General features: G+C 36.3%; 1 long non-coding RNA gene across 1 annotated transcript; it reads right to left on the bottom strand.

The window, feature by feature from the left end:
• Window positions 1–3,015: 3,015 nt before the first annotated feature.
• LOC106954673 (uncharacterized) lies at window positions 3,016–16,695 on the bottom strand. Its single transcript, XR_001426407.1, has 3 exons — window positions 16,684–16,695; window positions 14,230–14,233; window positions 3,016–3,137 (listed from the first exon to the last, which is right to left on the bottom strand). It is a non-coding gene; the product is annotated as an uncharacterized LOC106954673 (long non-coding RNA).
• Window positions 16,696–17,386: the final 691 nt, after the last annotated feature.

Consider the following 17,386-nt stretch of genomic DNA (forward strand, 5'->3'; position numbering starts at 1 on the left):
TGGCATACAGTCTTCCTTCCTGACTTCCTTCCTTCCTTTATGGCATTAACACGACTGAAAATTGTTGAAACTAATAACATGGTGTTGCTCCGGTAATGCCGCTGCACAAATTGCACCTTCCTTGAAAATGGTATAATCTCAGACATAAATTTAAACACTAAGACTCCACTGCTACGGCTCCTCCAACCAGCCTCCTGACATTTTAATTTGATGCTTCATCTGCAAATTAGGCATGCACTGCACAGATATTAGCTTATTTTTTTTGGTTTTGTGACGACCCAACATTGGCATGGGACTCCTACGGATTAAAATAAATAAATTAGAAAAAAAAAAAACAAAAAAAAAAAAACAAAACCCCTGGTAATTTCTGCGCTTGTCCTCTACATGGTTTCAGCAGATTTTTCACGCAAAAGACCAAGGCATTTTCCAAATTAGACTGTTTAAAATAACAATATGAAAGTATGAAGGAAGAAAAGGGTTTGAAAGATGGTGAGGAAAGAGGGACGTACAGAAAGACAGAAAGAATCAAGGACATGAAAAAAACAGAAGACAGGAAATAAAATTAGGAAACAGGCCAAAGGAGTGATGCAAAAAGGAAGGATGCAGAAGGAAAAACATGAAGAAGATGGAATGGAAGACAGAAAGGAAGAAGGCAAGGAATGGATGAGGGCAGACACAAAAACAAATATTTGAAAGCAAAGATACACAGAAGACACACGGAAGGAAAGACAATTAAGAAACAGAAAAGTTAAGGACCTAAAGTCAGACACAAGCAATAACTCAAGGAAAACAGAAGAAAAATATTAAAGTAGGGCAGAAGGAAGGACTTAAAGAGTCAGTGTCATGTAAAATCTAACTATTTGAGCTTCATATCATGCTATGATGTTATTCCCATATCAACAACATACCTGCAGTTTTGTCTTGATTCTTTCATGCAGGTTTGAGAAATCCTTTCATCTCCCTCGGCAATTAGTCAGCTGTCCAAAACGCCTGGTTGGACCCAGCTCCGCCTTCGAGGCACAGCTCCTCCTCAGAGCTGCAGTTTCCAAGCTTCCGACTTACAGAGCAGCTTTCACCCGCAGCTTCAGAGGTTGTTAAAAAGTTAATAGAGGAGCAATGTTGTGATGATTTCCTGAAGGCAGACTTTGACAAAGAGCAGGAGTTTTTAAAGAGACAGAGGCCGAATTTCAAGGTGTTAAATCAGGAAGCAAAATTTCATATTTGATCTATGGAGCATTTTTACAACAACTGAATGTAACATACAAGTTAATTGATAATGCTATAAAATCGCACTATGTGCCTGAAAAAAAACTTGATACTGCCCCTTTTAAGAAAGAAGGTAAAGATTTAAGTCAGAAAGTGGATGAAAAGAAAGACATAGAAAAGGAAGGAAGGAAAGAAAGGAAAGAAGCAAGAAAGGGATGATGTAAAGAATGAAGGAAAAAAGAAAGTAGGAGAGAAAAATAAAAATTGTAGGAGAGAAGGCAGCAGGAAATAAGGAAAGTTAATTTAAAGAAGGGGAGGAAAAACAAAGATAAAAGAGGAAAGAGAGGAGAGAAGAAAGAAAGTGACAGAAGAGAAATAAAGGAAAGTGAGGAAATGTATAAAGAGAAAGATGTTTTTTTTTTTCCTTTTAAAAAAAAACTTAAATCTAATTCTGTGCTTTTCAAGTTTATCATATGTTGCATACCAACCCTGCTTTTGACCTGGGTTCATATTAAGTATTGATAATTCAGACAGTGCTTCACTAAAATATGAATTCATCTGTCATGTTTTTTGATGACTGCCATATGAGTGGCATGCTATGCTGCAAAAAAAAAAAAAAAAAAAAACTGTGGCTGTGTTGTCAGAGACAGAGGATGCAAAGAGGGTGGGCACACCATATTGTTTAATTTATTACAAGAAAATAAAAATCTAAGTTAAAAAAAGACAGTCTGTCTGAAGCATCTTTGCATTTTTATGAGGCTTCGTCTTGCCTCAATTTTGTTTCATTTTAGTTTCATAGAAAAAATTGTCCTTTTTAATTTTCTGATAGTCTCTTGCCTCTGCGGACCAATACTGGATAGATATCTGTCCAAGACGTTAATTTAAATGACTTTTTGAGGAAGATGATTGATCCACAGCATACTAAACAACTCGGCCGTGACATCAAATGCTACCGCAGAAATAATCTGGAAGTATTTTTTGCATTACGCTGAACTAAACCAGCAGGATCACAGTTACTTTCAACATCATACATCTGGAAATAAGTCTATTATTGGTTTGGGAGCTCAAGAGATTTTAAGGGCTTCTGGCTCACGTTGCAAATATACCCCTTGAGCTTTACTACAGAACAACTATTGTGTACTTTTTTAAAATTTTGAAAAACTTTTTTTTTATATATAAAAATTGTTTTATTATACAAATTAAAATCTGAACAGTGCGCCATCCATTTCCCCCCTTTTCCCTGACACTGAACTGAATCGTAAACACAATCCAACTGTGTGTAATTTGATCTCACTATCAACACATGCGGTTTGAGAAGGCCTTCGAGGTTTGGTGGAAAACACTAGTGAACAAACTTTGCATTGTCAAGTCCAAGGAGCACCGCAGAGTGGTTTGATTAAGGTGAAGAGAAGCTAAAAGCAGGGTTATGTTGTAAAACAATTTTTCAAGCTTTGGGCTTCTTGTGAAGCACTGTTCAATTTAATTTGACACATAAATTGGTCAATTTATGTCAAAAATTGTAAAACTAGCACAGCTGCAAATGTACCAAGACTCCACAATCCACCTACAGCTCTGGAAAAAAATAAGAGACCACGACACTGAATCCCATTGAAATCCTCCTGGTTATTCCTCCAAATATTGATTCCTCAACTCTTCCTAAGTTAAAACATTTACATTGTTGTTTCTAAATGAATATGAACTTGTTTTGTTGCCTTGTCTGAGGTCTGACATCACTGCATCTTTTTCTGACATCACTGCATCGTTTTTTGTTATATTGACCATTTCTCATTTTCTGCAAACAAATACAACATTTTTGCTAGGATTTCGGAGACATGTTGTCAAAAGTTCATAGAATAATAGAACAATGTTCATCTTACTCAAACGTATATCTATAAAAAGTAAAATCAGAGGAACTGATCATTTTAAGAGGTCTTTTAATTTTTTTGAGAGTTGTACACTAACATTCCCAGCAAATGAAGGCAGCCAAGAGGCTCATGATAGAACTGAAGAAAGCCACAGCTCAGGTGGGCTATGTTAGCATCAGGCTAAGGGACAGGGGTGTTAGGTGGCTTCTAGGAATAAAACATGTTAGAGTCTGAAAAAGAATGGGGCAGAGTCCCTTTCTTTCAGGAAGTCAACTATAAAGAGCCATGTTTGCTCAATTCACACGTACACATCAACAGGCATGTTCACTTTAATTGTTGTCAAGCATCACTGCTTTTAACATGTTTATTAGGCTGGCATGGCCATTAGGCAATATAACCACCAGAGGGTAGTTCTGACTAAACTTCTGAATTCAAATGTTTCTGAACATACCAAACATGGCGACGGTAGAGGAAATCATGATGCTTTTCATTCTCAGAACAAATAGATACAAAAAAAAAAAAAAAAAGATGCACCACGATAGATAGACGTGGTCTGTGCTGCCATTCAATATATCACAACATTTAGTTTGGAAAGTTTTCTCCCTGATCACACCGGTGCACAAAGCCGATGACGAATGACACTTTCAATATTTCTGAGTGCCTGCTAGGGCATATTTGATCAGATTTTTCCTCTTTGTTCCTTCTGTTGAGTGCATGTGAGGCACCCTGGCCCCACAATTACCAGTGATATTGCTTCATTTGTCCATTTTGATGTACACTACAAGCTCCATGATGACAAACTAAAATACGTGAAAGACATACAGAGGGCTTTGTCTGCATCTGCATAAGCAGACATAAATTGCTATTAAATATAAACAGCCAGAGATAAAATGAAAACCAAAAGGAGATTTGTGGCAAGACTTGATGACAGATGTTCACATAACTCTCCATCCAATGTTAATTGAGATACAGCTATTTTGCAATGAAGTAAGGGCAGACATTTTGGTGTAAAGATGTGCAAAGTTGGCACCTAGACAAAATCTGAAATAGTTGAAGGGGTATGAATAGTTTTGCAAGGTAAGGGTGCATTGTCAAAAGAAGAAAAAAGTGGCTTGTTTTTTTTTTTTTTGTTTGTTTTTGTTTTCATTGGACTTCTCAAAGATCATGCAGGTTGGAGCAGGTTTACTTTGGAGTACAGGAGCACCACCGTCTGGGTCATATTAGAGATGTTTACTCCTCCTGTCAAACCATGAGTTGTAAATTTCTGGCGTGCAGGAAATGAAAGATGCTGTGGCATGTTGAGTGCAGACACCAAAGCAGTGTCACCTTCAGTGAGCGTTTCTCTTGTCTGGACTGGCAGGTGATATCAGAGGATAAACTCCGTTTTGACCTTGCACTCACTTGTCACAACAAAAACACAAGAAAAAGAACAGCAGAAGGAGAAAGAAAAAAAAAAAAGAAAAAAACAACAACCACCACCCATCACATTTCAAATAATATTCCTCGATTCAGCCGGTATCACACTGCGCTGCTGCTGCTGAAAACTCTCACTTGAGCCTGCGAGGAGCTGGTGATGGCAAAGCTCCATGATAACAGTGTTTACTAAAAATGCTAAGAAGGAAAATAAAAAAAAAGAAAAAGAACAACAGCTAACACGTCTTCATTAATATTCACTGCCACAAAGGTGTGATTGATTCCATCATCAGCCGAGTTATTTTTGTGACCAGTACAGGAACATCAAAACACCATGACCTCCATTTATTTCCCCTTTGAAATTGCGTTCACTTTATTCGCCTCTCTGGCTCTCCAATAGCTTGAATCATTTCTCCCGGGAGGTGTTTTTTTCTAACCTGCTGCTTCTCTGCCGGTCCTAAGAGCACTGTAACCAGCAATTCTCTTACACCGTATGTGGGACACTTGAGCAAAGAGGGAGACGAGGCAGCTGGCACGGCCTTGGTGAGACTGTGGGCTATATTCAACTCGATGGGAATTTAGCCGGCAGAGCTAAAAAACAAAGTGGCACACGTGGTCTATCTTAATAATGAGTGGATCCTTTGAAAAGGGAATCAAAGTCACGTATTTGCTGAGCTCAGAGTTCAAGAAGGGAGTAATAAATTAACATTCGTGTGTCACTTAAGGGTTATTTAGAGTATCACTCACCTCAAAGTAGAGCTAGCCATCAATTAAAATGTTTGCTACAAAGTGGAGTTATTGGTTGCTCTTTTTCCAAGAATTAAATGAAAAGACCAACCGGACTCAGAAAATGCATGAACTTTGGATTTTTAAAGGGGACATGTAAGGTTTTTATTATTATATTATCGCAAACTCAATAACACACATACTGTGGATGTTGTGAAATAATTCACAATATCTTGTCTGTCCTTTCAGCCCTACTAACATTTTTTCTCTCTTTTTTTTGTTCTTTTTTTCTCCACTGAGGTTAGGAATTTATTTCCATCAGTTTCCGCAAGACATTTTATGTTGGAAAATAAAGCAACATTCATCTTCAGTTATGTATTATGACATTTTCACATAGTACTGTCTAATTCTGTTTCCTTTATATGGGGGAAATTAAATTGTACTTAAAGAGCAGAAATCAACATTGTGTTTCTCAAAAACAAACCAAAACGAAAAAGTCTTCAACAAAAAGGACACTGTACTGTCTGGTCCTACAACTTCTGTTTGAAATAAGTTCTGCGTCTACTAATCTCTGACAATGTTCTGAGGAAAATTTGTCTCAAGCACAAAGCGATAGCAGTCATGTGTATTGTAATGTTTCTATGATGGAGGTGGTCCTTCTGCAGTAAAGCATCCAAAACCTTCAGACATCATCTTTTACAATCAGCATGACACTTTATATTTCTATATTTAGTTGATGTGAAATATTTCATTTCTGTATGTTGTGTCTGAATGACTTCCTTGTTAGAAAAAAAAAAAAATTGGAAAAAACCTTTTCATAACATCAGCTTTGAATGTGGTAAGCAGGAGACTTTTCGCTGAGCTAACATTTCGTTATTGGTGTTTTGTAATGGTCTGCTGTGATATTCTGATTCTAAATGTTGTGTTTTTGTTACCTGTCAGCAGATCATTGCAATTAACAGCGACAAAGGCATGAAAACATCAGACTCTGAGTAATAAATAAACTATTACTTCTTTTTATTTGAACTCAATTCAGATCTGTCCTAAAACAATTGTTACATTCAAATCTGTTTTTCTGTGTAATGAGCTGAAAATCTGCACATTATTGGCACCTGAAGGCTACAACTAAATTTAATATTTTTTTTCTAACTGCTTGTATAAGTCAAAGCTAAAATAAATAAACACATATTATTGATATGAATATGTCAGAATATTGTATGAGCAGCAGGAAAACCGAGGAGCCACGTTGCAGAGTTGTAGTCAAGACCACCTACCCAAGATCAAGTCAAGACCAGCACCCCGCGCTACGTGACACAAAAAAAAATAAGTTTTACCTATCAAAATTGCTTCTCAAATTGATCTAAAAGATCCACATTCCTATAAAACACCTATATATTAAATACTTACAGCTGAAATAAATTTAATCAGTAAAGATCCATCCAGAAGAATTGGATCGTCCCTGACTGTCATATCAATGCAGACTTTGGTCACAGCGTTGTCCCATATTTGCGACACCTCAGTCAACACCTCCTCACAATAATTCAGCGCAGGAGTGACAACTTTTTTTCATCGCGGATGCAACATATGTGTCTCAGACAGTACAGCTAGCTTTGCTAGCATCACGTCCACATAGCTTACCTTTCTTTAAGCTAAAAGTTGGACGAAGTCCCCACCGTCTGTGAAAGCGAAGCGCTGCTGGTTTTACATGTCGCCATATCTTATGATTTATGCAGCACTATTATATAACTGACGATCAGACAGACATCTTCTCCCGCTCAGAGGAAACCACTGCGCATGTCTGGAGCTACGCGTGCGAGTAAAGGGGGAGGCGATGGGTGACAGACACTAAGTCACGTTATTGCTTGGATTTTACGGCGCCACCTTAAGACCCTGAACTTCATATTTTAACGGAAAAAACCGCAACGCGACTTGGATGTAACGAGTAACGCGACGGTTCTGTAGAAATGTAGTGAAGCAGAAAGTACAGATACTTACTGTAAAATGTAGTGGAGTAAAAGTAGATTATTAAATCTACTTAAGTAAAGTACAGATACACGGAAATTGTACTTAAGTACAGCAACGAAGCACTTGTACTTGTTACTTCCCACCACTGCCTATTTTACTGCAATTTAAAGAAATTGATAAGCATACATTGCATTGATTTTAATTCGCTTGGGACATGGTATTAGCCTTTTATGTTTTACATTTTCATAACATGTACCAAAAAAACTCAGTGGAGCATCCTTTGTCTTTTCAATTTAAACATTTGAATGATTGAATTTTCTAATATGTTTTTTTCTGGACACGGAAAACATTTCTGTCTTTTAGTTATGGAGCCGTATAAGCTCTCCATAATCTTCTCCAGCAATGCTTAGAAACCTCTCCTTTCAAATGGAGGGAAAAAAAAAATAAAATAGGCAGAAAATAAATTCCTTGGGGATATACATTTGGTAGTTCAGCTGAATGTCAAACAAAAATATACAGTTCAAGATAATCTTCACAAATATTATAATGTTTGTTCTGTGTCTCTTTTATGTTTTGGACTAGGCTATGAATTTGAAACAGGAAGTTATTTTCTGCTGAATAAAGCCTAATTATATCTATAACTATTCCACATGTTTTACATGAACATTTCTCGTCTCTGTATGGCACTGTTCTAGATTACCATTTCAAGAAGCTTTTGAATTTGTACAATTTCAACTGCATTCAAATCTCTTTTTTATGTTCATAGCCATTTAGAAATAGAAATGACAGGAGTTTGTCTTTTCATGGTGATAAAATCATCATTGGCGCACCACATAAAGATTAAAATTATTTTGCTTCAAGGTTGTTGCTTTTTTGTCCGACAGGAATATAATGCGCCTTCTGCAGATTATGGCTAATTGCGAGTTTAAATCTAAATTACCTTCAGGTGAATGACCCTGAAGTAGACAAACTCAAAACATTCAATTGGACCATTTGCTAAATGCTTAAACAAATACTAAGGGATCATTTATTTCTAATGTTGACTTTATTCTGTGTTGTAATAAAAGGTAACACAAAGTTATTCAGAGTCGCTGTGTTTAAAAACAGCAGATAACATCGTCTCTGTGGTGGATAACTCTCACGATCCTCATTTAGTGCAACTTCAGAGTAGGTTTCCAGAACCTGGAAACTAAACTCACTTAATCAGCCCGATATCAAGGGTCCAACCAAAGTGGACTTTATCGTTTTAAAAAAACTCCAATTCCAAAATCCTGAAATATCCCTTTAAGACACCTGCTTACAGAAAGACCCTTGCACAGTCAGACCATCCGGGCCAAATTACAGACTAATGTGTATAAATTAGAATGCACAGAGCCTGCTGTGACTGGCTCTCTGCTTGGGCCTTTGATCAGTCGAATTCATAACATAAAGTAAGGAAATTTTTATTTGCCCATTTCAAGGCCTATCTATCTCCCCATCAATGGTATATAGACATGCAACATACATTATAGTTTCTAGCCATGAAATCCTTGTGAGCTCTGGAAGGCAAGTAGCCTGTTGGAGGAATTTGGCTCAAGCTAGAGAAACTTTACAATGCTGAAAATGCTGAAAGCGACTATCACTGCAGGCAATAACAATGATGTCAGCCATGATGTTTTTGATTTGTCTTTAGTGAAATAATAATAATCTCATATATTTACGTTTAAAGATGCTTTTAATAATGTTTTACACCCCAGGAAATTCCAACGCAAAGAGCAGTAAACTGCTTTTAAACTATCATTACAACCTAATAATGTCCATTGTGCCCATCCTCCACAGGCCATTTCTGCTTTGCTATCTGTTCAGATTTTTCTCAGTCTTGTTGTTATTGATAAGACTGAAAATATGCACACAATATGCAGCTGACAGTGCCTGCATTATTTATTCATTTACGATTTATGCAACTCTGTCACCAAAAACAACACTAAATATTTAGCAAAAGTATTCTGGTTCAAATATATATATATATATATATATTTTTGGAATCAGCAGATATTTAAGGTGCTGGAATCGGATCAGAACTCAAAACAACTGCACTAGACCATCTCTACTAACCATTCTGACACTGTAAAGCCCAGGTTGGATTGTGTTGTTCCACATGCAGTAAATGGGACTAACAGAAACGACATAATGTGTAAATTTTAAAATATGTTTATGCAAGGTGCTGGAGCCAATAAACATTGGAAATTGCTACTGCCTTTAAAAATAATCTGGTGCTATAAATAGTGGTTCAGATTCTATGATGTGATTAAATCATGTCAGACAAGGCATCACATGCAGATGTGCTCATTTATCTTTTTCTAGCTACCCATTGGCTCCTTGGTGATGACCTTTATCTCATTTAGTTTTTATGTAGTGCTGGCAGTGCGTGTTGTTCAGTCAGTGTTTTGATCAAAGTCTTTAATTTCACCAATGTTCCCCAGAGGTGCAATGTATGTTAGAACCCATTTCAAAATATACTGTGTGAAAAATAAGCAGTGAGCGCATCAGTGTTTTTCTATAAAAACACGTTTCTCATAATGCCATGTACCTGCACTTGGCTGGCTTATTGAAATGCTCTGCAGAAAACTGAACGAGCTAATACATGCTTTTTCAGTTCAGTTTGATTTATTTTGGTCATAAGATTAAAATGCACATTCAGTATCATACTGCCGGTGTTTACTTAAACTGTAAATGTGTAGTTTGAGGTTTTAACTCATTCTACCCATATTTCATTCAGGTCTAAAACAAGTGAAAATTCATCAAATTAAAATGTAAGTATACAAAATGATGAACAAATATCAACTATCTGTTAATTAAAGTAATTAAAGTTATTTAACCGATAGAATATTTATATATCTTTTTTTTTTAAATACAGAGTAGACAACATTTACTCACAACATTACCACAAATTCTCTTCCTTGACAGATTTACGTCTCTGCTCGTACTTTTTTTTTTTTTCAGCATGAGCAGAAAGAAATATATATATTTCTAATTTCAGGTCTTCCTTGGCTCTTTGACTACTCTCCTGTTTATTTTCAGGACTCCTCCGTCAGAAATCCTGCAAGGAGCAGTTGTTGGTGGCTGGCTAATGGTAAATTATGTTCTTTGCCCTTCTGATTTATGGACTCAACAGCGCTCTGTTCAACATTGATAAGCTTAAAATTGTGTCTGTAACCAGTGCCATCAATGTGTTTTGAAAAAATAAGTAAAATAAAAATGATTGTGCAGCTCTTGAGAGAGCACTTCATGAAACCTGCATCTTGTGTAATAACTTGGTTATTAGAAATCTATTTTTGTCCATTAATTAAAAAATGAATTTGCACAAATAGAGGGGAGGGCTCCTTTCTAAATACAGTCTGATTTCAGTTCTTTCATTTTTGCTTTCTATGACTTTTTTGCACCTCTTTGTTGTAGTCCCTGTATCAACTCTAAGCATTATTTATGGGCAATATTTTGAGTTTTTGGACTATGTTTTGATTTTTTTTTCTATATTGCACCACTTGGGTTGTAACCGACATCTAGTATGAATTTAATGCCAAGAGGTCTATTAGAAATATAGGTACAGAAAAAAAAAAAACATTGATCTATTAACTCCTAGGTTATCCCCTTTTTTCAATTGTGCACACAGCAGTCTTAAATGTAGACCTTGTATTTAGTCCAAAACGTTGAGCATGTTTTGGCATTACAACAACTTGTCAGTAGAAACCAGCCTCTCAGTGGAGCTGCCAAGCTTTGCTGGAAGCCTGACTCAAAACTCCACATACACAATAAAATGGAAAAAAAAAAAAAAAATCAATAATTTTTTGTTTGATCATCTAAGACTACAAGCATGTGTTGTGAGCTTGTTCTGAGAATTTAAGCAGTGAATTGTTCCTGGAGTCTCTTAAGTTACATGGTAGACTTTAGAATGCTGAGTTCTAACAACTTAAGACATGAGGTCGTTACTGGGATGAATAATCAATGCATCTTTAGTAGGGGAGTAATTCTTCCTTATGCCTGCAATACTGTAGACTTTGTAGCTTGGGCTTTTTATAATTAAAGGGCTAATTTGTTATACAGTACCAGATTCCTTAACAAAATGTTTTTGATTAAATGGTAAACAGTATAGATTGGCTGATAATGTATGAGTGTTTAGTTACTCCTAAAGTATACACTCTATTACTGTCTGGGCTTTAATTTTTTATTATTTTTTATGTCTTTTAGAAAGTGAAAGAAATGATTTAGTTTATTATAATAGACTGTTAAAGTAATGTGCAGCTTGATAAGATCTAAGCAGCATGAAGTGAAAAAAAAAAAAAAAGCCTACCCAGGTTCAGACTAATAATACCCATTCAATATGTCCAACTGACTGACATTTTGGCTCTTTCTGCAGTCGGCAGGAACGTTTCTGAAATGTCTATAAGACACAGACCTGTTAACAAAATTAAATGTTCAGACTTCAGCTTAGTTATTGCAGCTGCAGAAACTCGTGAGCTGTCAGTCAACCCACTTATGGTCATGTAGTTGTTTTCTTCGTTCTCATAATGATATTCATGACTCAGCCTTAAATGTTTGATGTGAACTGTTCAGAAATGTTCATTAGTTTCACATTGCTTCTGTGCTGAAATCCATGCACTGCTTGTTTTCCAGACTGATTGATGAGCAGGTAATTCGTGAGGTGCACATTTGCATAAATCCTTTAGAAAGGACCTTTCTGCACGCACAAACACTTTTTTTAGCTCTCTACTCCCATCATGTAGATTAGTCTGTGAATTTTCTAAACACACATAACCGACCACCAAGTAAACCTGAGCTGACTTCAATGAGAAATCAAATAAACTTCCAAACAGAAGTGCAAATTTTGATAATTTTGCAGAGGTTTGTCTGAACTTTTAAACCTCCTAAGCATTTATTAAAAAAAAAAAAAAAAAAAATGCGATGCAAAAACATCTGCCCTTTAACCCCGACTCTCTGGAGAGTGATGCTCGAATCCGGAGAACTGAAATATTGGAGAGCTGGAACACTGACCCTTGAGGATTTGCATTTATATGCAAATCCACATCTGGTCTGTAACAAAAACAATTTATTCGACATGTATCATGATAACAAGGCTTGTGAGCTGTGTTAGGTTGCTTTTGTTGCACACACAGGCAGCGAAGCAGCTCTGCTATTTAGGTTCATTTGACAGAGCGACATAATAATTGTCAGCCCACAGAAATGGACGGCTAATGGACAGTAGTGTGAAAGGTTAAGATCTGCCTGTTTCAGTCTAATTTGGATTATTTACATAATTTTAGAAATGATCAAAAATATCAATATTTATGTTGATTTTGCAAGTGACAGACTCCGTAGCATTTAAAGAGGACAACAGTAGTCAGGAAGTGTTTGGGTTTTAAAATGAATTAAAAACATATTTTTAAAATAAGTTTTCATGTTCTGCATTTAGACAAACTGTACAGTTAGTTAGAGGTGATGAAATGCAGTTTACTCACTTTAGCTTCATTTTTTGTTTTTACCAGTTGTTTACATCAGGTCATGCTAATTCAAGGGGAAAAAAAAATGATGTTAAATGTTGGGACCAAATTATAATATTATTTCATGTAAAATACGTTGTAATGTAAATAAAATAGTCATTTAAGAACGTTCCCATAAACCCATGTAACATATAGAGACAGGAGTTGTTTACCGTTGCAGAAGTCTATTACGCTCTTTGTTTTGCTCTGATCCAGCCAATAGCTTAAATGCTAATTGTTGTTTAAAAACCAAAACAAAGTTTTGATTAAGATATTTATTGTTCATAAACTCCTAACACAACCACAACATATAAATAATAAGTTATTCCTTCAACCTTGTGAAGTCAAACATATGCATTTTGAAGCAAGCATTTCTGAGACCTCTACTTCCCTCAATAATGCTTATGCTTTGCAAAGAAGCCTTCTGTGTCAAGTAAATGTATCAGATGTGTAACAAAAGATAAACTATATTTGAAAACTAGTCGATCTTAATTACTTTTAAATGTTTTGTTAAATGTATAAAAAACACTGTAACTCCTAAAAAAAACCCTGCAATCATTGCACAGTTCTTAAATAACCAAATGCCACCATGTTTATTAGCTTCATGTGTTAAACAACTGATATTCTTTCATTAGTGTGATCAGGAAACCATTACAAACAACCCATTTGATGCCTAGGTTGGAGGACTTGTTGGTAAATAGGGCATTTCTTGGGCTCTATTTTCAGCTACAGATTAATGCACATTTGGTATGCTTGCGAATTATAACAGCAGGGTGTTGTGTGTGGGATCGACTAAAAATAAACAACAGCTCCCATGTTCATCTTAATGAAGCAACATGCCACCCAGCGCAACAGTGTCAGAACCCTGTCTCCTTTGAAACTGCATTATAGAAGATTAATATGGAAGAGCAAAGATAGCCTGACAGAAATCTGGAGCTTCCTGAATTACATGTTCTGTTACAAGAGGAAAATCCTTTAAGAGGGTATTGGTACATGAATGTTAAACATGAGCATATATATAAATATTTGCTGAGTTTGCCTAAACTCCTTTGCATTTTCATGTAAAGTTTCATTCTTTTAAATAGTACCAATAATAGAGTTACCGGTCTTTTTTGCCAAGTAAAAAACAAAAAAAATCTAAATTTTAATTTTAATATATGGCACATACTGTGCCCAGAGTTTACATAAAGAACCAGCAAAAACAACAGATTGACATGTAGTGATATTTACATTCTATGAAGATATAGAATAACAACAAAATGAGAAAGAAAGGACGCAAAGAGAAAAGTTAGATCACATGAAGGAAAGAATACATGAAAGATAGTGAGGAAGGAAAGAAGGACGTGCGATAGGAAGGGTGGTGACTGAGAAGGATGGACTGAAGAAAGGAAACGCTAAAAACTTTTTCCAGACCAGTTGCATTCATTTGGCATAAACGAATACCAGAACTACACTAAACGAGACCAACAAAGTCTCTGAACTTTTAAGAAAGTGTGTTTTTCTGCGTCACTCCTACCACAGATTGGACTCAGGATTCAAACCTCACTGGAGTCAGCCATTTGAATTAAATGACCGCCATCCACCACAGCAATATGTGCTGCTCTGAGGTGGTGAACAAATGAAACAGTTCACTTACCGAGATAAACAATAGGCTGCTACATTTCAGGCAACGGCACTTGTTAGTAGGATCTGCACATTCTTCATTTTGTTCTTTTCTGTGGATTTGTTGCCAGGGAAGAGAAGAGAACAAAGTGTTCACCACAGACATCAAACAGAAATATGATCTTTTCAACAGCCTTTTTCAAATATTTTCTAGCCTCATCCTGGGGTAGTTCAGATCACAGTGGCCACTCTGACACAAAGGAAGCTTTCAAAGCATTATGTTACAAACCATAACAAACTATATTCTAAGTCACTTTGAAAGTATTCCTAAATTCGTGTTTCTGTAACTGTGATGCATTGTCACAGCTGATGAGGGGAAGAAGTTTCACAGGTTCACTTCTCAAAAACCTTGACACATTAAATTAAAATTTTCTGCATGGCTTCTTGCAAGTATAGAAAAAAATGGGCTTTGGGGGGATGAATTAAATCAGCTGTCCCTTTAAGACTCATACCTTTCTGAGGAGTCATGACAGAGGGATTATAGAGAAATACGGATTACTATTGCATCACGAAAATCTATATTATTACAATATAGAACTTACTTTAGTGATTTAGACAGAATGTAGCAATATGGTGTTGCAGTGCTTTGCAATAATATACAGCACTTGTATTTGCTGCAGCATTACAATCACAAGCCTCTGTGTTTTATGGGAATCTTACAAGAGAAATCATTAAACTATCACCGATATGCAAGATAAAATAAGTGGAAAACGCAATAAGTGTGAGAAATCTGGCAAATGGTTTTTACAAAGAAAAAAAAAATCATAAGTTACCTGAAAAATGTGGAGTCCATACATTTTCATTCATGTTAACTTTAACACTATGCAATAAAATCCAGTCAACCTAAATAGCATTTAAGTTTACATTTAGTCAATAAATACTCTGCGACAAATGTTGGGTGTATTTTTATCCACTCCATTCTCCCTTTCCACTCCCACCGTCACCCATATTGCAGTTGATGCTACAGATTCAAGTCTGGGGTCTGTTTCTAATAGTTATCACATCCAGAGACTGAAGCTTCTGACCGTTTTTCTTTGAAAACTAGTTAACTTCAGAGTTCGGACAATCCTCTGCTCACTCTGTCGGAAAGTAAACCTCTGCCCACTGCAGTGTCACGTTTTGGGAAGCCTTTTACACGTATTTTCCCAGAATTTCTCTGCAGTTAGCACAATCCACTTTCTTATCAACTCTGACCAATTCCGTGTCTTTGCTGAAGGTAGCAAGATAGCCATAGTATAATGCTGCCACCACCATGTTTTGCAATGTGAATGGTGAGTTGTGTTAATTTTCTGAAATGCAAAGTATTTTTCACGTAGAGCAAAAAACTAATTTTGGTCTCATCTGACCATCCATCCATTTTCTGAACACCCTTGTCCCTCAGTGGGGTCGGGAGGGGTGCTGGTGCCTATCTCCAGCTAACGTTCCGGGTGAGAGGCGGGGTACATCCTGGACAGGTCGCCAGTCTGTCGCAGGGCAACACAGACACACACCTAGGGGCAATTTAGACAGACCAATTAACCTAACAGTCATGTTTTTTGGACTGTGGGAGGAAACTGGAGTACCCGGAGAAAACCCACGCATGCACAGGGAGAACATGCAAACTCCATGCAGAAAGACCAGGGCCGGGAATCGAACCCAGAACCTTCTTGCTGCACGGCAACAGCTCTACCAACTGCGCCACTGTGCAGCCCTCATCTGACCAGATCACCTTATTTTACATATTCCAGTGTTCCCTGAATGGCTTGTGACAAACAGAACTGTTTTGGCTTTCTTTCAACAATTGCTTTCTTCTTCCCATTTTTTCATAGATCATATTTCTGAAATGAATAAACAATAACTGTCCTGTCAACAAGAAAAACAAGGCTGATATATGGGTTGTAGTACAAGTTAGATCAATTAATCATTTGCTTCCGCTTACTCCTTTCTAAACTGGAAATGGATCACTTCTAATTCTTCTCTGCTTTTATATATTGTGTTATCTCAGTTCTGGGACATAACAGATGGTTGTTTTTTACTAATTTAACAACAGCATGATGCTTGTTTCTTCTGGTTGTAAAAATTAGTTGCTTTAAAATTCAAAATAAATATTTAATTCATGAGTTTAGATTGTTACACCTGAGCTGTGGCTCTCTGTAGTTCCTCCAGAGTTACAAACCACCTACAAATTCACAAAACAGTTGCATTTACAAAACTCAGGTGCACTCTATGATTTCTAAAGGTAACTGGTTGCACTGACTTTTGTACGGGGTTTGTCTAAATAAGATTACTCAATAAAAACGTGCTTCTCGGTTTATATATTTTGAAAAATAATTTGGAAACCCTCATTTTAAGACAATTTTACTAATTATGGTGGCTCTAGTTTTTAAAATGTTATGAAAGACATAAATGATGGTTTGTTGTCTTAAAGGGACAAAATGTGGACATATAAACAGCTTTAAATATTTTTGTAAGACACTCTGTATATACAACTTTAAGATTTTACACATATATAATAAAGTTGTTGTTTTTTCCTCCAAAAAGGATAAATTTATTTACATTTTAGTGATTTAGGCAGAATGTAGCAGTATGGTGTTGCAGTGCTTTGCAAAAATATACAGCAATTCTATTTTATTTTAGGGAGTAACTAATTGTTTTGCCAAATGCTCCATTAAAACTGGTTTCTCGTGCTCATTTACTCTGCAGCAAGATTCAGTGGGTTGTCCTAATCATTATTCCTGCTCCCCCACCATCAGTATTCCTGTGTGCTGCTCAAAGTGTGGCGCAACTAGAGACGGGAGCAGGAAAAAAATAAATAAAAAAAAGGGAATGATAAACAATTTAATCTCACCTTTAATCATGCTTGCGCCGAGTGGTAAGTGAATCACATGAGAGAGATGGCAAAATATTACAAGTGTGCTTAAACAGAGCATAGCCACCGTTTGTTATTTCCACCCGGAATTACAACAGGTATGTTTTTTTTTTTTTTTTTTTTTTTATGCCTTTGGAATAATGCGCTTTCACGTAAAAATCAATTTGCCACGGAACACCTGATGCACA

This window comes from Poecilia latipinna, unplaced genomic scaffold, assembly GCF_001443285.1.
Source record: "Poecilia latipinna isolate Pla-1442-1.1 unplaced genomic scaffold, P_latipinna-1.0 Scaffold37, whole genome shotgun sequence".
In the NCBI taxonomy this organism is placed as follows: Eukaryota; Metazoa; Chordata; class Actinopteri; order Cyprinodontiformes; family Poeciliidae; genus Poecilia; species Poecilia latipinna.